This window comes from Phyllostomus discolor, chromosome 2 (genome assembly GCF_004126475.2).
Source record: "Phyllostomus discolor isolate MPI-MPIP mPhyDis1 chromosome 2, mPhyDis1.pri.v3, whole genome shotgun sequence".
NCBI classification, from domain to species: domain Eukaryota; kingdom Metazoa; phylum Chordata; class Mammalia; order Chiroptera; family Phyllostomidae; genus Phyllostomus; species Phyllostomus discolor.
The window spans coordinates 206,557,112-206,579,893 of record NC_040904.2 but is presented as its reverse complement, the minus strand read 5'-3'; the positions used below and the strand labels follow the sequence as shown (position 1 = coordinate 206,579,893).

The following is a 22,782-nucleotide window of genomic DNA, read 5'->3' as shown; positions in this document are numbered from 1 at the left end:
TCTGTGCTCGTGCCCTTTAATTCTGTCCTCGGAGCAAGGGAACAGCTGCGAGCTGTTTTCAATTGGTCTCTTCTCTACCATTAATTTGTTCTTCAGCCTCCTCTTTGCAAGCAAAATGACCCAAATTATGCTGGCATTCCGTCCGTGGCTCGCAGTGCGGCGTTGAATGCCTCGCAGATGTTGCGGGCACTGGCCCAGAGGACAGGCTTGGCTCGCACACATGTTTTGGCCCGCACACGTGTTTTTACATGACCCACACATCCTTTTTCTTTAAAAAAAAAAAAGATACATAAAGTGTGGCATGTTGAGCCCATGAGCCTATTTCCGTACCTTCCCAAGGTCCCCTGAAATGGGAGGGAAGGAGTAACACTACACATGCGTTCACAGGACAGAGACAGTGGGCAGGCAGAGCAGCAGACAAGGGCCGTCAGCAAGTGTGGGGTGCTGGATGCACGTGGAGGCTCTGCAACCAGCACTGTGAGCGGCGGTTCCGTTCAGCTGCAAGACAGCAGACCAGACGGGCTGTGTGCCTCTGCTGACCCCAGCCACAGCTCGTTCAGGGGAGGCTGTGCGCACCCCCAAAGGTAGCATGGACTAGGGCTGAGTATGAGCCGGGGGCATGGGAGTCTCTCTAAGAAGCCACTGGAACCTGAACCCTCCCTGCAGCCCCTGCAGCCCCTGCAGCCCCTGCAGCCCCTGCAGCCCGGTACTCTTCCCCTGCCGCCGCCGGCACAGCGCTGGAGCTTTCTCTCCGGGCTCACTGCACCCATGTGGCTCTGGATACAGCGCAGCCTGTGCAGATGCGGTTGGGGCACCTCGAGTGAAACCAGGGAGATTGCCTGAAAGTCTGTGTCCTGAAAGGGAAGACCCCCAGCCCCCTTCTCCACTCAGGACTCAGAAGACTTCAGGCAGCTTCTGTGTCTTCCAGACTGGAAATTGTATGAGGTCTCTGGGGAAACAGCCCAGACCGAGAGTCTAATACTGATATCAAGATACCCAGCTCTGGTCCTGTAAGAGAATTTTCAGCTACCACTCTCAGCCTCCAGCCTCCAGCCTCTGCCTGGACCCTGCTCTGAGTCCTGGGGCTGGGGTTTGGCTAGCATTTCCATGTTGCCAGTGGCTCCTGTGAGGTCCTACAAATAGGGGCATTAGAGGGAAACTGAGGCTGGGAGGAGGAAGGGACTTGCTTCTCTGCTAGTCTGCTTTCTGTTTTGGCAAAACCATCCCAGCATGGCTTCCCCGCCTGGTTGTCCACTTCATTCCAGGTTCAGTCCGTCCCCTCCTCATTGGGGTGCCCCCTTGTCAGGGGCCTGGGCCCAGATCGGGACAGGGGGCTTCCAAGCCCCTGAAGCCTGGTGATTCCAATTCTTTCTCATTGTTGTCCCAGCCCTAAGAATGGCAGTTGGCACTTAGAGGTGCTGGTCACGTGATACGTCAGCATTCCCGTTTTGCTTTGGCAGCGCCCCACACCGGGCCAGCAGCCCTTTATTAGTGAAGGTCCCTCTGGGTGGGGTGGCTGTTTCTTCGCTGGACCCTGATGGGTGGACCCAGCCCCAGCAAAAGGCCGTGGCCCTGTAGTGAGGGCCAACAGCCGAGAAGCCCACTCACAGGAAATGCTGGTCAAAGAGGACAGACTACTAATTACAAGATTAACAAGTTTGGCAATCTAACGTACAGCATGCTGGTTGTAGCTAATGATCCTGTGTCATGTACGTGAATGTCACTCAGAGAGTAGATCTCAAATGTTCTCACCAGGAAAACAGAAATGGCAACTGTGTGGTGGGTGGTAGTTAATACTACGGTGGGGGTTTATAAAGGTATCAAATCTACACGTTACACCTTAAACTCACACAATGTTATGTTTCAATTGTATCCCAATAAAGCTGAGTGGGGGTGGGGAGGAGGGGAAGATTGTTTTTCAAAGAAGCTCACCCACAAACTCCAAGCTGTCAAGCCAATTTTAGCGCCTTGCTCACCATCCTGTGAAGAGTCGGCGGACACTGCAGAAAAAGCTCAAATACAAAAGTCAGGGATCAGTTTTGACAGGTTGAAATAAGGAGGAAGAAACGGATGAGGCAGAGAGGAGCAAAAAACACTTCCACAGCTGAAACCAGTGTCCTCAGAGTGGTCCAGTGGCCGTTTCAGCCATAACACATAAACAGGATCCTACGTAAAGGAACAGTCAGGAAAACATGGGTAGAGCTCTAGGACATTAAAGGTATAAAAGGCGACACTAAAAAAAAAAGGTAAAAAATTAGAAGACAAGGTTGGGTAGTTCTCCTTCGTGTGATACAAAAAGATAAAAATCTAGAAAATAGGAGATGGAAGCTAATTGGATGATCAGCTAAGGGTCCCCACATCTGGTTAACAAGGAAATGTGTTTAAAGGGGTGCATTGCTACACTGAACAGACTCACCAAATGTTCCGTGCAGTGACTAAGTTTAAAATGCCAAAGTGTGTACCCGTGGAGGGTAAATTCTGACCCTGGCATTTAACTCACTTTTGGTTTTAATTCAGAAAGTTTTAAAGTAGTTCTAGGATTCCGTTTCCTTGCAAATAAAATGTGGATGACAATATCCAGTCCCTTGTAGAACTGATGTGAGCTTACACCACACAATGTGCATGAACATCCGGTAGAGTTCTTGACACGGTATTATGTGTATATCGTATTAATAATCATCATAGTAAGTAGCATGATTACCCAGAAAATTCTCTAGCTTCCTATCACTGATTAACAGGGTGCTACCTCACGCAGGTCCTTTAAACAACTTCAGGCTCCTGAGAGAGACACAAACCAACTTAGAACACCAACTTCCAGCCTCTCGACTAACTTTTCTCCATTCTGTTTTATTTCACTTACTACCAGTAAAAATCCACGAAGTCCGGGTGTTTCACATCCGTCTTCTCAGGAAACTGAGGCTCGGAGTGAGCACCGCCTGAGTTCAGAGCTCCTGTTGGCCTCTTTGCCAACCCCCGAGAGGGTTTCCTCGGCGTGGTGTGGGCAGACAGGCCCCCATCCTCGTCGGCTAATGTAACACCAGGACGGCTTTCCGAATGGAGCTCAGCCGACGTGACTCATTCTTGCAGGCACGAACAGGGCCGCCCAGCCGCTGCCGCTGCTGGTGTTAATCAAGTTGTCAGGCAGAATAGCTTAAAATTATCCAGATTTTTATAGGTACCCACAAAGGCCAAACAGCTCTCGTCTCTGCTCACACAAGGAACCATCTGGAAGCTCCCGAGAGGCTGGCATGTGTGCCTCACGTCCGGCCCCCTGGCCCTCCACTCCTCCTGCGACGATCGGTCCGTGCCGGGTTTGTGCCGGAGCCTCAGTGACCGCCCCTCCCAGTGAGGCATCTGCTTGGTGTCTCTTTGTTCTGAATGTTTTCACCTTTTTCACTTTCCCACCGAAAGACCTTGAAGTCAAGCAGCGGGTCCAACAAGCACGTCTCGAGCTCTGAGCGATGACATGTCCTGCTCTGTGCTGGCCCTTCCGTGCGCTCGTCCAGACTCCCCGAGGCCATCCCTAGTGAAGGAACCGCTGGACACCATCCAGCTGTCATTTCCGGGCCACTAGTCGTGCCTGGCTCTGTGCTCGGCGCTCACCGGGGAATGAACTCCTGCCTGTCATGTGTGAGGGGGAGGGGCCTTAGCACCGAATTCTTTCTTTCATTCTGATGAATCGGCACCTTTTCGAATGTTGCAGCTTAGAAATATCAGGAGGACCCAAGCGGCCTAAAACTAGTGCTTAAGCAACTATTGATGAGGAGGATAAGCACTTGCAAACAAGAAGGGTGCCACCTCCTTTTACGTCAGTGGTCGCCTCTCTTAGCCTCAGTTTTTATATCTGTAGATTGGAGGTGAAAAATCTCTGCTTTAGAGTGTTGGTGTCTGGGTGATTTGAGATAATCCGTGTGAAAGACACAGATTGGCACCTGGCTCAGTAAACAGGTGTTTCCTCGTCTCCTTCTTTTCAGGACTAGTACGTCTGGGCCGTCACTGATTTACATACACAGAGACCCAGCCTAGAGCCTGTGGGGACAGAGACAGGTATAACAGGTGTGGAAAAAATGGGACATGGCGAGATTAGCAAGCCCGTGGATGTCACGGTGTGAGAAAAGACAGACTCAGAGAGTGCCACATAGCAAGCATGCGATGGAAATAAAATAACAGATATCTCTGGTCCTCTTCATCTCTGTTATATTCATTCACTCACTTAGCAAATATTAGCGCAATACTGTGCCTACTAGGTGCCGAGCCTGTCAGACACGTATGCCCCTGCTGCACCTAAGTGCATCGCACAGTTGTGCCCAAACAGCCTTCTGGGTCATCTCGGCACCCCAATGGCTCCAGTCCTCCCATGTAATCCCTGCCTTCCAGGTGCGCAGGCTCCGTGGCGTGCCTCCACTGGAAGGCAGCTCACCTGGCCACCCAGTCTTCCCTATTTCTAGACACCTCGAGCAAACCCCGTCTGAGCCTAAACCGGTGTCTGTCTAACCTCCCCTCCCCGAGTTGAGCTCCGCATCCTGGAGACCCTGCTGCCGAGGCCAGCTGGTTCACCAACGACCGTCCCCCAGGTCACCGAAGGCTGCTTTCACTGCTGCCCACGAGGCCTCTCGCCTCCAGGCCGGTGAGGATTCGCCTCGGGGAAGGCGTCCCCAGCTCCCCAGGACCTCTGTCTGGGGGCAGCATCACACAGTCACAAAACCAGCTTAGGGACTTCCTCCTGTTCCACTCTGCCGTCTGGCCGTGGGATGACCTTGAGCCAGTAAGTCCGTCTTCTTCAGGCGCCTCCAAAGGATTTGGAGGTCACGGTACTGCCTGGCCCCGGGTAGTCAGAGGATTAACGGATAGAATGTTATGTAAGAGTGCTGGGAGCGGAGCGGGGGTCCCATCTGTTTCTCCAGGCGAGTTCTCAGGGCCGGGGCGTGCTCGGGAAAGCCGATTTCCCAGTGTCGCTCTTGGACTTTCTGGGGTTTGTCCTTGGGACCCTTCTCGCTGAGCCGCTGCTCTGGGGGAGGTGGGCGCTGTCCTGGGGCCACGCTTTGACAGCGCTGCACTCGACTGTGAGCTGCGTGGGAGCGAGCCTTGCTTTATCAGCACCTCGCCTGGTGTAGCTTTTTAATTAAGTGGTGGATTAATGGAGTATTCGATTAATTAGTGTACAAAGAGAACAGGAAAAAGTCCAGGACGTGGAAGGGGCTGGTTTCCGCAGAGTAAAGGAAAAAAGAGTAAGTCAGAATTGCCCTGCCAGTTCAGAGGGGTCTGGGGTTCGAGGACGTGTATTCAGGGTCGTCTGTGGGAGCTCTGCCCAGAGCCCCATGGGGGGTCGGGTGCTCTCCTCCTGAGTCACGCACCCACATCCGGGGACTGATTGCATGCACCCTGCAGAGTTCTGATCTCAACCCAGGCCCTGAGCTGGGGAACCTAACTGAAGTGTGAACAGAGATGCCTGGGCTGGCTTCACTCGTCCGATAAACACCCCCGAGGCCACGAGTCCAGTCCCGGCAGCGCTGCCCCTCTGAAGCCCACTCTGCTGGCCCCGGGCCCAGCACGGTCCGTCTCTCCCTCCCTTGAGAGCCAGCAGTTTCTCCCACTGGCCTCTTTAAGGGCTTTGCCTCACGCCCACCGAGAGTGTTCGCACACACGTCTCCCTAGTTGGAGTAGGAGCTCTGGAACACAATGTCCCGGCCGTGTGCACAGTCGGCATATCCGTCTCTCTGGCATGCATGGCTGGTGGACTGACCAGATTCTGGTGTCAGCTTTGATGCCGAGAAACAGACTCTGTCTCCCTGCATCTGGTTTTCTCGGATACCAGCAAACGAATGTTGCGTGGTGGGTCATGCTGTGTGGGTAGAAGGAGATACTAAAAGGGGGGCGGGAGGGTCTTGGGTTGTCATTTATAATGTGTAGCATAGAGAGCAATCATTAGCTCATCCAAAGCTGTAAAGACTTTAGTTACCTTTGCTTTGATTTCTGCCCCACCCCATACTAATTTTTTAGCAGGCATTCATTTTCTGGGTCTTGAAATGTTTTACTAGGTAAATCCATATCTTTTTTTTTTTTTGTATAGCAGCTTTATTAAGAAATAATTCATACATCATAAAATTGACCCTTTTAAAGTATGCCATTCAGTAATGTGTACTGTGTTTAAATATTCCAAGCCATGCAACTATCACCACTTTCTAACCTTAGAGCATTTTAATCACCTCAGAATCGATACCTCTAGCTCATTAGCAGTCACTGTCCCTCCTTCCTGTCCCCCTCGGTTCATGTCAGCCGCTAATACTTTTTCTGTCTCTAGAATTTGCCAATTCTGCATATTTCCTGTGCATAAAGTCACACGGTGTGGGATCGTTGGTGGCTTCTTTCCCCAGGCGTCATGTTCAGGGTTTATCCGTGTGGCAGCAGGTATCTGTACCTCCTTCCTTCTTGTGGCCAGATCACATTCCATGGTACGGATGGACCGTACGTTTCAACGCATTCATCAGCTGGCAGGCATTTGGGTGGTTCGCCCTTGTTCGGCTCTCAGGAAGAGTGCCGCTGTGACTATGCGTACGCATAGATTTTGTGTGGACATACTTGCAGCTCTGCTGGGAATACCCTTCGCAGCAGACTCGTGAAGCCATGCAGTGACTCCGTGTTTCGGATTCTGAGGAACTGCCAAACCGATCTCCAGAACAGCTAGCTACACCTTTGGCAAGCCCTGCATCTTCGCCTTAGCTGTTCACGGGCCTAGCGTACCGATACCCCGTGTCTGCACCGAGAGCCAGCTCACAGAACAGGCGAACCACAGGGGGTGCATGTGCAGTGGAGAAACTGCGGGTCTTCCGTCACCGCAGCCGCTCCAGGCCCCACTTCAGCCCACGCGAGTGGGTCCAGTGTGCTGGGGAAGGACACAGAGCACGCAGGCTTTAAGATGTCGCTTAGGCACAGATCAAGTTGTTGAACCAAACGGGAGGCAGGATGGCATTTAGCAGATAAATTTTCATGCCTGGGGCCAGCATCCTAATCGTATATTATATATCCCTTGCATTTGTTTCTCTTTATTTTCAGGGGCAGGCCACAGATTTATTTGAAGGGCCATTACTTGCAGTGTGCAGCTCTCTTCTGTCTCTTTTTCCACTTTGCAGTGTAGTCACAGTCAAGATGCTTAACGCCCCCAGTGCCTTATGGGAGGTCCCACCTTCCGTGCTGCAAATCATGCTGATGCCCCAGCTCCGGAGCGACAGTAGCATTTGCGTAGGAGACAGTTTCATTGAAAACATGTTTCTGTGGGCCTCGATCTTCAAGGATGGAGCTGAGTGAATTATTGTCGGGAGGTCAACCAGGGGGCCCCTCTGTTCTTGATGGCAGAGCATATAATGAGACCCTGTGCAGAATGGGGTCAGCTTTGGCTCTCGCCTTCCTTCCTCTCTGTCCTAATTATTATTTAAGACAGCAACACGTTGCCTAATGGAAAGATTCTAAAGAAAAGATTAAACGTTTCGACCCCGGCAAAACCAGAAGATCTGTGTACTAAATTAATAAATGCTAAACCATCTCCGTGGTAGCAACCTTGGTGCATTGTAGATAGGATTCTCTGGAGTCCCTTTCGCCTGGTTTCTCTACCACAACGAGCTGCCTTTGCCAGCCAGAGGTGAGTTCGGTAGATATTCGAGAGGAACACTCCTGCCTCCTTCCACGTCCGCCACCCGCACCCCTCCCCCACCACACACACCGTGCCTTCTCCCAGAGAATTGGGTTTGACTTACGGCTGCTGTTTGACTTGAGGGCTTTTTGAGCTCTATGTTGCAAAGTTATTTTTTTAAAGATTTTATTGCCCTGGCTGGCGTGGCTCAGTGGATTGACTGCCAGCCTGCGAACCAAAGGGTCGCCGGTTCAGTTCCCGGTCAGGGCACATGCCTGGGTTGCAGGCCAGGTCCCCAGTAGGGGGCGAGTGAGAGGCAACCACACATTGGTGTCTCTCTAAAAACATAAATCAATAAATAAAATCTTTAAAAAAAGACCTTTTTAAATACATAAATACATAAAATAAAAAAGATTTTATTTTTTATATTTGTAGAGAGAGGGGAAGAGAGGGAGGGAAACATCAATGCATGAGGAAAACATCGATCAGTTGCCTCTCACACGCCCCCAACAGGGGACCTGGCCCACAACCAGGCATGTGCCCTGACCGGGAATCGAACCAGCGACTTTCACTTTGCTGGACGACGCCCATCCCACTGAGCCACATGGGTCAGGGCTCTCCCTTGCAAGTGCTGGCGGAGCAGTGGTTTCAGCCGATCGGGAGAGGGAAGTGGCTTTCTCAGACCCGCAGGCCTGGCCATTTCCTTTCCTCACACCCGGGCGGGAACGAGACAAGAGTTGAGCTGCCCGGTAAGAGCTCCAGGGTGGGAGATAGTGGTCTGGCACCTGAGGTCATTCGGGGAAGGACCGGTGGGAGGAAGAGAGGGCAGGTGAGGTGTTCTGTGGCCCCAGGGTGGGTCATTTTTCTGTGCTCCAGTGAGCAACTTTCGCCTCTGATTCTACACATGGAGCATTAGAGGAGACTTCACAGGCTGACGAGAGTTTGAAGCGAAAGCACAGGGATTAGAGAGGAAGTAGTATTAGCAGCTGCCAGGAGTTCGGGATGGTGGCATGGGGGGCACAGGGAGCCACGCTGATTACTAAGTGGAGGGCACTGGGGGCATCACTGCCATGACAGAACAGCTCTGGGTCTTGATTGCTGAGGGGGTCGTGGGAATCTGCATGCGTGACAGAGCGGCACAGGGCTGCATGCACGGTGTGCCCACGGCCATTTCCGGGCACACAGTTACCCACAGTGACGCCATCGGGGGGCCCTGGGCAGTGCATACAGGGGACTTCTCTGCATTGTTTGGCAGCCTCCTGTGCATCTATAATTTTTTCAAAATTAGAAGTGGGTTTTTTTTTAACCTGGGAGGAAAAAAGGAAGTAGAAACGCACACAGAAAGAAGTAAATGACGGGATACACAGCGCACACAGTGGCATAGCCTCTGAGTAAGCGTGACCAGCGCAGGCACCTCTGGCAAAGGGTGACGTTCAAGCCAGGAGAGTGGACACGCCGTGGCTAGCGTGCAGCCCTCATTAAGAGTTCCCAGGAGGCCCTGGCTGGGGTAGCTCAGCGGACTGAGCGCCAGCCTGTGAACCAAAGCGTCACCGGTTCGATTTCTAGTCAGGGCATGTGCTGGGTTGTGGGCCAGGTCCCTGGCTGGGGGCATGCCAGAGGCAACTGATTGATATTTCTCCTGTGACTTGATCTATCTCTACCTCTCCTCCCTCCCTTCTCCCTCTCTCAAAATAAATAAGTAAATATTTTTTTTAAAAAAAGAGTTCCCAGGAGGAAAATGCTTGTGACTCTTGTCCCAGACAATGGGTTAATCTCAACGTTGTACATAAACGGCTCCTAGAAACTGATGTGAAAAAGCCCAACAGCCACAGTCAAACAGTATGAATGCATACTCCACAGAGGAGGAGGAAATACAAATAGCTCTTAAATAGAAAAAGAAACTTAACTTCCCCCTCTCAAAAATGTTTTAAAAAATAGGGAATGTATATAAAAGGTACACCGAGATAACCATTATTTAACTCCCAGGTCAGGGAAAATCTGTGAGTTTGACAACAGATCCTGCTGGTGACCCTGTGGGTGTCGGGGAGCCCCTGTCGATGGGGCCTGGGCAGTGTGGACAAACTTGCCGAAACAGAGGGAGGGCTGACTGTTCCCAGAATCGGAGTCCCCTTCCACAGTAAAACAGTTCCAGCTGGCACGTGGCCACACTTCCGCAGCTCCTCCTGCAGACCGGTTGATGCTCTACAGCGGGGTGTGAGCAGACAAAAGTGTGTGCGTGTGTTTGTGTGCATTCGCAAAAATGGCCACAGGCTTTCCCTTCCCCATGCCCATGACCTGCAACCACGGCTATGCAGCCCTTCCCATCCAGTGGAGTCTGTCTTAACTTCTGGAATCCGGACTGCCCTTGTCACTTCTTTGGCTCATGGGGCAGTGACAAGCATGCTACAGACAGATCTGAAGGTATTTGAGCACTGGGGTTCACTCTGTGGCGGTTCTTGGAAGCCTTCTGCCATGATGGGAACACACCTGGGCTAGCCTGCCAGGGGATGCGAGGCCAGGCCGAGAGACGCCCCATCATCTGAGCTGTCCTGTGAGAGCTCCCGGGGACGTCCTGTAGCAGCCAGCCTCAGCCAACCCCCAGCGGACTGCAGGTGCTGAACAAGCCACGCCCACCTCTTTGGCCAGAACCAGAACAGTCCAGCTGGCTCAGGCCAGATTGCCCACCTGCACTTTTAAGCCACTTCATTTGAGGGTGATTTGTTACACAGCCATGCTAACTGATACAGTGTGCTGCTTCTAGAACAAGGTTTCTAAGGACCACACATGCCCCCTTCATGCTTTTGTTTCACCTTGCCATAGCCCTTCCTGAGATAGCCCATAGTTCCCGGGCAGGGGGATACCTCATTCTTCAGTCAGGCAGGCAGTGCCAACAGACTCTCCTCCAGACTCCACTCTGCCAGCTGCAGAGGCTGACAGTCAGATGCCCTGGCCTCAAGGAGCTTGCCCTCCCACCAAGGGGGAGGCATGCGAACTAGGGAGAGACAGACACATTGATTTCATGCACCGATAAGAGCAATGGCGAGAATCAAGTGGGAAGGTTGCTGTGCCTTACCTAAATTGACAAGGAGGGAAATAGGACACTTAGCAACTCAACACTCGCCTTTTGCAACGAGGGGAGACAGGCCCAAACACACGGCACGGAAGGATCACTCGTGATTTTCACAGTAACCCCGAGAAGGCGCCAGGCCGTGTTTCCCAGGGCAGCACTGGAAGCTGCACGGAAAGACGCAGAAGACTCGAGGGACCCAAGCAGAGCGCTGCTGGGATGAGAAGGCAGGTGCGGACTGGGGAAGCAGCCCCGCAACTGACCGTGGCTCGGCTGTATGCCCTGGGAGGTCGGTCGGGCAGGTGTTAGAGGCTGTGTATGAGCCATAACACAGTTCAGAGCTGCAGTCTTCTGCAGAGCGAGGCTGAGGGGCCTGAGGTGCTTGTTAAAAACCACCACAGAGTCTGGAGGCTCCTCCCTGCATTGTGGTGGGGTCCAGGGAACCCCCCTTTAACAATCCCACATGTGCATCTCCGGCGCACGGAAGCTCAGGAACGGCTGGAGTATATGGGCAGTCTCTTAGCCTGTGTGCAGCCAGAAGCCAGCCAGAGCAGCTTTTTAACCCTACGGAAAAGGACGTGCTCCTTACAGGAGTATCGGGAAAACACACTTTCCCCTTCCTTTGAGAACACGACTTGGAAATGTTCTCTTTCATGCCCCGAGTTAGAAGCAGGGTGTGGCTGGTGACATGGCGCGATCCAGAGCAGGCCTCTAAAAGAAAGTTTTGTTTTTCTTTTCTTCTTCACTTCTAAAATGCTGGCTTTCTTCTTTTGGTTAAATGACAGACCTCCTTCCATAGAGGATGTTAAAAATAGCCGTGATTTAGCAGAAACCTGGGAAGGGAATCCTCGGGGGCGGGAGGTGTGGAGCCTGGAGTCCGATATGGAACCTGGGAGATGTGTGGGGTCTGGGGCTGTGTTTCACCAGCCTGGTCACCTGCCTCAGGACCTGTAGCATACGGTGGGTTTTAGAGGTAACAGCGCCCCCTTCTGGGGTGAGAGGATTTTCAGGTAGAACTTGGGGAACCTGAGCTGAGTGGTGGTGTTCTTCCTCGTCTCTGGGAAAGATCCATGCGTTATTCATCCAGTCTCCGCCCGGCAGACCCCCCAGCCCCCCCCCCCGCCCCCACTCCCCTGCACTTCACCCGCAGCCTCATTTGGGATCAGCTCCTCTCTGGGGCATTTGTGTCATCCTCACAGGTGGGCGGCTCAGGGGCCTGGGAGTGTTTATGAGGTCACTGTGCCAGGGAGTTCTCGGTCTGGGATTTGTACTCACTGTCTCAGGCACACCCACGGAATTTCTTTCTTCCTGCAGAAAACCAGAGCATCCTTTGATGGTGGTGTCCGGCTGTAGCAAGGGAAGCCTTCTATTTTCCTTTTCCTAAAACAGCGCTACAGCTAGCTGACGCAACGGAATTTTCCGTTTGCCTGTGTGTGTGTGTGTTTTGCTAGGTGTATCAGAATGTGATCTGCACCTTGATCAGTGACCACGGCACCTGCCTTCCTCAGCGCCAGCCCTCCCACAGGTGCCTCCAGGATAGATCTGGACTCTCTTCTACGGACTCTGGGCCTCATTTCCCACACATCACCTCCCATCCTAGTGAACTGTCCATGGCCTGGTGACCCGGGAGCGCCCCTCTGGGAAGACAGCATAGGGGATTCTGTAACGGTCAGCACTGGACTGCCAAGCCAGTGTGCCTGGGTTCAAATCCCGAGTTTGCCCCTTACTGGCTGTGTGGCCTCGGGCAGGTGGGTGATTTTGCTGGTTGGGGGCCTCCATTCCCTCATGTGTTACAACGAGGATGCTAAGGACAGTATCTGACACTCAGGGTCAGTGTGAGACTCAGATGAGGCACTCTGTGTTTGGAACAGCAATCAGCGTCAGTTACTCTGTAGGTTCACCGTTGCTCTAGCTCCTCAGTGTTGTCTGTATTTCCTCAAGCCTCATCCTGGACCCCGTAGCCTTGGGAAGTAGAGCCCTGGGTCACAGAAAAATCTGTAAGGGTTGGAGTCACCTAAAGACAGTGAGGAAAGCAAACTTTTGGTCTCATCTAATTCCACGGAATGACCCTGATTTCTGGGGTCCGAGAAGAGGCTATTTTTGACCCAAATCTACTCCTTCCTCACTAGGGTGCGCTGCGTCGGTCAGGTGCACACCTGAGGCTGGGGCTGGGCCCGTGCACCCCATTCCTAAGTCAGGCATTGCAGCTACATCCCAATTTTTCTTCTTGCAGTGATTTTTCTAAGTAACCTAGGATTTGCTTTCCCATGGCTTGGGTGTGGGACCTCAGGAGTAGCCATCAATAATTATTTACAATTAAGGGGAATATGCAGGAATTAAAAGCCACGTGCTGCCTTCCAGAGCTGGCGATTTTCATCAGCTCTTCTGAATTATTCACACTCCCCGCTCCCTTTGTCAATGTTGATGATAAAGGGTTGGTGGCACCCTGGGGCCCAGGACCCAACACAAGCATGCCTGTTTTCTTTTTAAAGCTCCAGTAAACATTTAAAAAGTTAACAATGGTGCCCCTGTGGGCACTTCTGTGAGTGATGATGTTGGAGAATGCGCTAAAACACACTACTTTCCAAAGTTGTTAACCAGCTGCTGTGTAGGAGGGTCCTGAGGTCAAAGAGGCTGGTGAGAGTGAGGGCTGCACACGATACTCTTATTTCCTGACTTCCAGACTGGTCAGAGCCGTCTGTATGGGCACGCACATGCGCAGCCAGAGCCTCTAATTCCCCAGGGCATGGTCCATCTGTGAAGTCTGCCTCGGGAACTCGTGGGATGGGAGGCTGCTGGGCAGACTGAGCCAAGGAGGCCAACCGCCAGGCCCTCTCTCTGGGTTCTTCAGTCTATGGTTGTGGCGTCAAATGTGTGCTGGCTGAGCCCAGACTTCTAGTGTAGCTCCAACATTCTGGAAAAAAGACAACCCTGGCTTTCTTTTCTCCCTTCCCTGTCGAAATTAACTTGTTTATTCAATGAGTATACACAGAGTGCCCATCACATGCCAGGGACTCTTCTAGGCCCTCAGAACGCAGCAGTGAAACCAAACCAGACCTCTGTTCCCTGGAGCTTACCTTTTCCTGGACGTCCAGGATGAACAACCTGGTGGGGGTGGATCTGCTGCCTGTCAAGGTCTCGCTGCATCGGGTGGCCCCAGAAAAGCCACTCGTAATGGTGTAAAAGAAGGAGCACTGGACCCAAAGTCCAGAGACCTGTGTGAAATGTCCAGGACTCACCACCAACAGGGGTGACTTTGGGCCCTGAAGTCACACCACACAGAGGCCAATCTCAGCGCTACTGTTTGCTGAGACCTTGAGGAAAGAACTTGTCAATACCTGTCTTTGTTGTTTCTTCTGTAGGCTAAGGATAGGAGGTACTGCAGATAAAGCAGTTAGCCCAGGGCCTGGGTCGTGCTGCCCACACCAGGCTGTCAGTGCATTCATGTTATTTGCACCCTTAGCAAACCTAGGCAGGTCATTTTGTTTGGACCTTGGCTGTCCCCTTCCATAAAATCAAGTGCTTGTGTCCGCTCTGTATGGGTCTGTGTTTCTGGCGCAGTTTAAATGGTATTAGAACTCAGGTGATTGTCTCTCCTCCACAGAGTGTGGCCGACGGAAATGTGGCTGTATGAGATCATCTTTCTAGGTGTACCTATGTAGATATGTGCCATATGTGTAACATAAGTGTATGCACGTGTACATATGCTTGTGTGTATGCATATGCATCATTTGTGTGAGCGAATGAATGAAGGGGCATCAGCCTTTAGATCTCTTGAGCTTTCTGCATCTGTCATTGCAATCTTTTAGCCAGTATTCCAGCCCTTGTCCTGAGACATGCTGCTTTTCCAAATATGTGGGTGTGCTCCAAGGTCAGAAAAATGAACTCCCGCCCCTTTCACTACAAAGATTCTATCAGTTCCGTTGCAGTCCAGGGAGATTTTGCTTAATTTCCTCTTTTGTCTGTGTCTGTTTTATTTTTGTTTATTTGAGAGTTGTCTCTCCCTCCCTCCCTCCCTCCTGGATCTTGTGCTCATCAGCCTGCATACCGCTTACTAATTTCCTCGGGCAGAAGCATTTTCTTGCTGCTGGTCCCCAGCATCTGCATGCCATTTGCGAGATTCGGGCCCCCGGCCATGTTAACAGTGTGCAATTGGAACCCAAAAGTGCTTGACTCGCTCTGTGCTCAATAATACTCCGATTTCACAAAAGGTTAGCCCATTTAACACACAAAGGGACCTCAGCCAAAATTTAGACATGGGTAGCTTTTCCCATTATCTTGGGATTAGTCTTGATTGCCCTTAAATTATTGCGGATTGACCACCATGCCAAGTGGTTTCCCCTTTCATTAATCTTACTAACTGGCTGCGTTCGTTACAAATCTGTTTTTCCTCACCAGCACGTGACTTTTATTCCTGCAGAAAGGCTCTTCCCCGGCAATGTCTCTTTTTTTTTTTCTTTTTTACAAATCTTACTTCTATCTGAGCATTTGATCAATGGTCCCACCAGCGCGCATCCTGACAGCGTGCTTCTGCCTGAGTCTCACCGGCAAAGCCATCTGGATGCAATGTTTACATCTTCGGGGATGCTCGGGTATCGGGCACCTCTTTGGGCGAGAACTGTGGTCAGGGTGATGTAACACATCTGACTCGGGCATATAAAGGTGATATAAAAAGGGGATGGTGAGTGCGTTTCCTCTTTACAGAACGAAGTCCGAGCATTAGCGCGCACGTCGAAGACTGGTAAAGAAAAGTAGGAGGCGGCAGAAATCATACATCTCCTACTGTGTAGAGATCATCATCGCTGCATTGGTTTTCTCTACATTTTTAACGACCGTCATCTTCCTTCTAAGGGCAAGCCCGATTCCTGCTTTTTATTTCACTGGACACCATTGGTCTCCAGAACTATCCCTTTCAACGGATGGGTGATGTTCCATCTAGTGATACATCATCATCATTTTGTTAAGACAGTTTCCTATTTTTGGCCAGTTAGGATGTTTCTGATTTTTTTTTTTTTTGAAGATTTAATTAAGACTCAGCTGCATTTTTATCATGTAAATGAACAATTGTTATTTCTGGGTCAGAGGTTTTCAATTTTCTCAAGATTCTCGATCATTGTCAGTGTTCTTCTTAGAAGGAGTGTGCCGCTCCGCAGCACAGCCGATGGTGTCAGAGGGAGCCCTGGTGGAGGACAGTGTTATGCTGTCGTTCATAATGAAGTTCTGCCCATGACTTTGATTTTCCTTTCACGGCATGGTTTTGATTGAAAAGGAAGAATAGTGGCTTCTAAAAAAAGGTACTTGGACCTCACGACCTGCCCACTGCAGGTCCCTGTCCTGGGCCTCAGTGCTCCAGCCTGTGAGGTAAAGGAACCAGATGAGAACACGTGCACTGTGGTTGGTCCACGGGTGTGGGTGGCTGTCACAGTCGGACAGGGCTTTTTTTTTTTTTTTTGAAGATTTTACTTATTTTTAGAGAGAGGGGAGGGGAGGAAGAGAGAGAAGGAGGGAAACATCAGTGTGAGAGAGATACACTGATCAGTTGCCTCTCTCATGCCTCCAGCTGGGGACCTGGCCCACACAGCCCAGGCACGTGCCCCGACCGGGAATTGCACTGGCGACCTTTAGGTTTGCAAGCCAACGCTCAGTCCACTGAGCCACACCAGCCAGGGCTACAGTTGGACAGTTTGACCAAAGACATCTCTCCTGGTGAGATCAAAGGAGGAAAGGCTGGCCACCGAGTAGGAACATGACATTTCGTTTCACGGGGAAAAACCACGTTGCCCTTACTCCAGTTCACTTTACCAAAGTGAGGTAAGTGAGCGCAGAGCGCCCTGTGAGAGACGCAGGGTGCCCGCAGGCGGTGGGGGTGAGAAGACTCACTCCTCACCTAAACCCGTGTCTCTCTCCCACCTCATCCTTTTCCAGACTGAGCCTTCCACCCTGTCAGAGGGGGCCGCCAAGTCCCAGCTTCAGGGAGGTTCATTCTCTGGGCTGGAGTCAGCCTGTCTTTATGGGATTAATCTCACTGGTAAAACTGCTCAGTTCAACCTAAACCCTCAGAACATTTGGGCGCTATGATACCAGCCGGAACTGCTGGAGAGGGGGGTTTTACGATGCAGAGCCGATTCCTGCTCTGCTCTGGCAGTGGCAGCGTGGGTAACACGTAGGAACCTTCTTTAAACACCAGGGAAGCACCACCCACGTCGTCTGTGTCCGAACCTTCCGCACTCCTTAATAGTTTAAAGGATGCTCAGCAAACCTCACTGCTCAGGGCACCAAGCTGCAAGATCACTCCCCAGAAAGGCACAGGAACTACCTGCACAGGTGGGACTCGTGTGGGTGGCACGGAAAACATCACTAAGAAGCAACAATAGAAGCTGAGTGTGAAGATACCTGAGTCCAGCTGCCACGTGGCAGCGTCTCTCCGAATGGGATCGACCTCTGGCTGCGCCAGATGGGTCTTATTAGCCGTGCAATAGCCCGTCAGCAGAACAGGAAGAAAGTCACTTTGCGGGTGATGGGATGCTGGACATCATAGCCTGGTCGTGGCCCCCACGTCCGTGAGCTGCGTTCGTTTTTGTTCCGGCCTCCTCTCGAGCGGGAACCTCACGCACACCAGTCGTCAAGGAGCCGGGGGCGTGGCACACAGGCTTCCCAGTCAAAAGCTAAGTCAGTTTTCGTTTGTTCTGATGGAACAGACTGACAGCTGGCAGAGGGGAGGGGGTTGGGGGTTGGGGGATGCATGGAAGACGGTGAAGGGATTTTAAAAGCCTGTGTACATAATACAGAGACATAGACAACAGTGTGGTGACCCCCGGAGGGAAGGGGGGTGAGGGGTAGGTGGAGGTGGGCAAAGGGGGGGATAAATGGAGACGGGAAGAGACTTTGCTTCAGGCAAAGAGTGCATGCATGACGCAGTGTGCAGGCGATGTTTTGTAGCATTGAACACTTGAAACCGGCATGGTTTTGTGAAGCAGGGTCACCCTAGTAAATTCATTTTTTAAAAAAAGCCAAGTTAGTTTGTGACCTCTGTGGGCTTTCTCTGCCATACCTGTTGAAATACAGGTGCTCTCACGCACCTGCAGAGACAGTGGAGTGTGGATGGCAGGGCCACCATCTGTCGTCTCTGGAGGCAGGTGGCCTGGGAGCACTTTACCTCCACCTTTTACAAGGGCGGCCGAAAGGAAGTTTACCATTGCAGCACAGATAAATAATGCAATGTTAATAACAACAGAAGAGTAAACTGTTTCTTACACTCACAACTGTGCCCACCCTATATTAGCAGAGTGGCATGGGATTAGTTTCCGCATCTGTACAGTTGCTCATTCACAGGATTGTTATGGTGATTAAGTAGGTAAATGTGTGCAAAGTGCTTTGAGGAGAGGTGGGACCTAGCAGGTGCTGTGAGTTCATTGGCTGACCGCACCCCCACAGCCACGCCTTTCCACGGCTGCTCCCGGGTTGAAGACCAATCCCTTGATACTGCTTGGTGTAAGGTGGGCCTCTGTACGTAGCCTTTCTTATTATCAAGTTTACATTCTTTACTCCCAGCACATTGCCAGCCTGTGGCAGTTTGCTGAATGTAATGCACTCATTCCTCTAGTGTATTCTCTAATTGGTTAGGTAGATGCTGGAATTGTTCTTTTATTACTATAGTCACACATTCCAGGTCTTTAGGTCCGAAATGTTTATGAAGGCCAGGGCTGGGAATGAGCCTAGCACAGGACTTTTTGAATTGCCCAGTTGTCAAAGCTAGCAGAAGCCTAGGTAAATGAGCATCACACACTTTGCCTTTTCTCTCTCTCTCTCTCCCTCTCCCTCCCCCCCCTCCCCCCTCTCTCTCTCCCCCCCTCCCCCCCCTCTCTCTCCCCCCCTCCCCCCCCCTCTCCCCCCCCCCTCTCTCCCCCCCCCCCCCTCCTTTGTTCTGTCCAAATGAAAAGCAGGATAGAGAGATGGTCAATGCCCAGTTAGGTTTAGGTTTTGGTGGGAAACAAATCATTTCTAGAAACCCCATCTTTCGGTAGGTGTCCTCCTGCTTGACGTGGCACACGAGCCATGTGATGCCCCCCTGAGACCCACGCGGCACTTGTCCTGCGGCACCGCCTCCCTGTGGCAGGTGGGATGCCCGGGGCAGCAGAGGCAGCCCCTGCCTTGGCTGAGGTTCGTGCGGCCAGTGGCTCTCCACAGGTGGCTCTGGGACCAGCAGCAGCAGCAGCACCATCGCTTGGGAACTTGTTAGATATTCCAATTCTTGGACTCCACCCCAGACCTACTGAATCAGAATTTCTGGGAGCAGGGCCCAGCAGCCTGTGCTTTCATAAACCCTCCAGGTAACTCTGGTGCACGGGAAGGTTGGAGAGCCACTGGGTTAGGCGGGGAGCCGGTCAGGCAGGTAATGCCTTTGGTGAGGACAGCCTAAGGCCTCACGTACCTGCTCTTTTTCCTCCCCAGGCAAATACATACCTGTGACCACACAATCGGAGCGGTAAATTGAAGCTAATTAGCTACTAAGTAACTGTGGGCACTTGTCACCGGGGTAGTTGCTAGTAATTAGCACTAATGACTCTAGAGAGGAAAACAGTTGTGGTTCAAAGACATCCCCACCGTTTGTATTCGCTCTGAGTTGTTTCAACATTTCCCTGCCTGTTTCTGTCTGCTGTGTGCAAACAGCACTGCAGTTGGAGAGCTGCGTCTCCGGAGACAAGATCACCTGGAGTCATAATGTGTGGGGGTGTTTCATGATGAATGCTTGCCAGGAAGAGCTGATTCGGGGTGGGGGGCGGGGAACGAAGTGGTGAATCAACCTTTTGGACGCGTCTGCCCGCTTCCTATAGCGACGCCAAGGGTTTACCTTGTACATTTCCCCGGGAAGCAGAAAGTGATTTATAGCGAGACAGACATTGTCGGATGCGCTCACCAGATAGATGACAGTTCTCTCTGAATTTGGAGAGAATGGAATCAAAGAGAAAGAAGGGAAGCCAAGGAAGGATCCTTTTTCTCCTACAGAAAGTCAAGCCGGGTAACTTCAGCGTTGAGTTGCCGAAGGTCGATGTTAGAAAACTCTCTGGAGACATGGTTCAGGGTAGACCTCACCCGTCCTTCCCATCCGCTTGTCCGTGGTTATGGTGTGTGTTGGAAGAGGCGAAAGGCTACTTTGGCTCCCAGGATGATGCTCCAAGTTGGCAACAGCTGTATCTTATTCCCTCCAAAACCCCATCCCTACCACACTGCCCCCCCCCCCCCCCCCCCCGCAAGGGTTGAGTCTCCAGAAGGTGCTCAGGTGGTGGCCTCGAGGGGAGCGGAGCAACAGCATCAGACGGTGTCTGAGTGTGGCTGCATGGACTCCCTTGTTCTGTGCAGACACCGCGAGCTCCGCCGTGATCAAAGCCCGTCACCGTGAGTGTTTCTGAAGCCGGCATCTGCTCGGTTGTGTGGGGTCTTGTTCATTAGGAGCGGGAGCCCGTTATCAAAGGGGCGCCTGGCTGTTCCAGCTCTGCCTCCTCGCTCCCCTCCACCCAGAGGTATACAATTAGAGAAGTTTATTAAAAACTTGGGGAGGCGGGGGGCGGGGGGACTGGGTGATTAACGGGTTCACCTCTTTCAGGAGATGGCCACTGTGCAGAAGCGCGGGCTCGTCAGTGGGGTTAGTGTGGGACTGCTCCCAGGGCGCTGGGGCTCCTGCACCCTCCGGGGCAGGCCGGCTTCGGTTCCTGAATGTCCGCAGATGCGAGAAGGGCGGTCCTGCACTCGTGTTTCTCAGGACGCCGTGCTTGCTGCATGTTTTCTCTTCTTTCATAAATGCATACAGTACACACCACAGACTTCACCGCCGTAACCATCTTGAAGTGCACAGTTCGGTGGTGTGAAGCCCATTCGCACCGTGGTGCAGCCATTGCCACTGTCCATCTTCAGAGAACTTCCTCATCTCCCCGAACTGATATGGGGGGCCCGTTAACCCCCAGTTCCTCCTTCCCCTGCCCCAGCACCCGCTCTGTGAATCTGACTACTCCAAGCGCCTCCTGTAAATGGAATCAGTATCTGTCCGTCTGTGTCTGGGTTATTACGCAGAGCACAGTGCCTTCGGGGTTCGTCCATGTCCTGGCAGGTGACACAGTTTCATTCCTCTGGGCACAGTTCCCCCAGGCGCATGGCGAAAGACCATCAGCATCCTTAGCTGTGCATTTCAGGCTCTTCCGTGGGGTCAGCTTGCAGCCCCCGGTGCCCACTCACACCCTGTGTCTCACCCATTGTAAACTAGTTTCAGTTTACTAAACCAAACGGCTCACGGCTCTCAGGTCTCAAAGCCAGTCCCTGCGCCTGCGACATCCATTTCAGCAGCCCACACTTCCAGCCTGCCTCGGTGTAACCATGGGCTAGGGACACACACGTCTTTGTTGTTGACATGGATCGTGGCCTGTGGCACCGTCATCATCATGGGTCCCCTTATCTCTTTATGACTCCTCACTCTCGGGTTCTTCAGCCTGAGACCTTGCTCAAGCCTCTCCCGAATGCCTGGGCTGTACTCAGACAAGTCACTCTGAGCAGCTTGCCAGACGGAGACCAGAAACCCAGACGTTCTACTAGGGTTTTTAGTAAAGAAGGTGATCCCCTCGGGGCCTCAGAAACTCTTCCTATAGCTCTTTGCCCGTGTCAGCTCCTCCCCAGGGGGACTTGGCAGGTCGGGCCCAGCGCAGGCAGTGAGGAGGAGCGGCCTCTGCAGGACACACCAGCAGCGTAGGGCTCACGGGCCACCGCCCGCTCCGGGGGGTCGTGCTCTCCGGCCCCAGGAGCTGCGTGGCTTCTGTGCCCGATCCAGACGTGTCATTTATTGCTGGATTGAAATGGAAAATGGTTCCAGGAGCAGCAGCTGCCTCCCCAGCCCTGAGTCAGAAGAACGTGTCTGTCTCTGATTGAAAAGCACGCATGTAGATTGTATCCAGCATGTACTATGTGTAAGGCGTCCTGTGAGGCAAATGGTATGCAGCGAGCCCCTCATCCCGCTCCAGGGGAGTCTGATCTCCGAGCGAGTCAGGCGGGTGCAGCCCAGGAGGTTGCACTGTGGTGCGTCTTCCCAGCGAGGACAGCTGGTAATTGCACAGCAAAGGGCAGCGGTCCCCAACCTTTTTGGCACCAGGGACTAGTTTTGTGGAAGACAATTTTTCCACGGACAGAGTGGTGGGGGATGGTTTCGGGATGGTTGAAGTGCATTGCAGTGAGGCTCACCTCCTACTGTGCAGCCCGGTTCCCAGCAGGCCCGGCCCGGTACTGGTCTGCGGCACCGAGGTGGGGGACTCCGGGCATAGGAGATGCTGCTGCCTCAACCTGCACGATCAGCCCCTACTGCACTTCATGGCCCTGGTGTCCAGGAGCCCAGGGCAGCCCCAGGCAAGGAGGATGGTGTGTCAGCGGCATCCAGCGCGGCATGGCCGGTGCTTGGCAGAACAGCGTGCAGGTGGCTCTGGGAGCCAAGCTGTCAGATCCATTATCTGTGAGTACGTGAGGGAAGAGAAGGGAAATTGGTTCCAAATGCCTGGAACCAAAAGCCAACACCTAAAAATGACACAATCTCAATGTGACAAGGAGTCCTGAAGGCCTGGGACGCCCGCTCACCTCACCGAAGTCTGGGCACGCGGCCCCAGTGACGGGGAGCTCACTGCCAGTCACCGCAGCCCATCATCGTGCCTCCAGGGAGCTCTGGCGTTTGAAAGTTCTTCATATTCATCCCCAGATAGCTTCTCCCCGAGTTCCAGGTTTTATCCCTCACCACACAGAATAAATCCCTCTTCCCAGCATCGCCCTTCTGTTGTCTGGGGAATGTGTGTCTGATGAACCCGGTGAGCCTTTTCGTCTTCCAGGAAAACCATCCACAGTCCTGCAGTCCTGCTCGGGGTGGGATGACGGGGAGCTGGCTCGGGATTAGTAAAGCCCACTTGGATCCTCTCGTCTCTCCTCTGACGGTGGTGTTAGCAACGGCTCCAGAGCGGAGCTGGCGGTGCCTCGGAACACCTGACAGCCCTGAGCTTTGGCTCAGCCCAGCATCTGGACGGGCCACCGGCTGCCTGGCAGCTGCTTGCTCCCTTCACCGTAG

General features: G+C 52.5%; 1 protein-coding gene and 1 long non-coding RNA gene across 3 annotated transcripts in view; one reads left to right on the top strand and one right to left on the bottom strand.

Moving 5' to 3' along the window:
• Positions 1-22,782, top strand: part of LARGE1 (LARGE xylosyl- and glucuronyltransferase 1) — a 461,643-nt gene that overhangs the window by 292,597 nt on the left and 146,264 nt on the right. The window lies entirely within an intron of this gene.
• LOC118499180 lies at positions 1,244-6,802 on the bottom strand. The gene is made up of 2 exons (XR_004901706.1): positions 2,864-6,802; positions 1,244-1,389 (listed from the first exon to the last, which is right to left on the bottom strand). It is a non-coding gene; the product is annotated as an uncharacterized LOC118499180 (long non-coding RNA).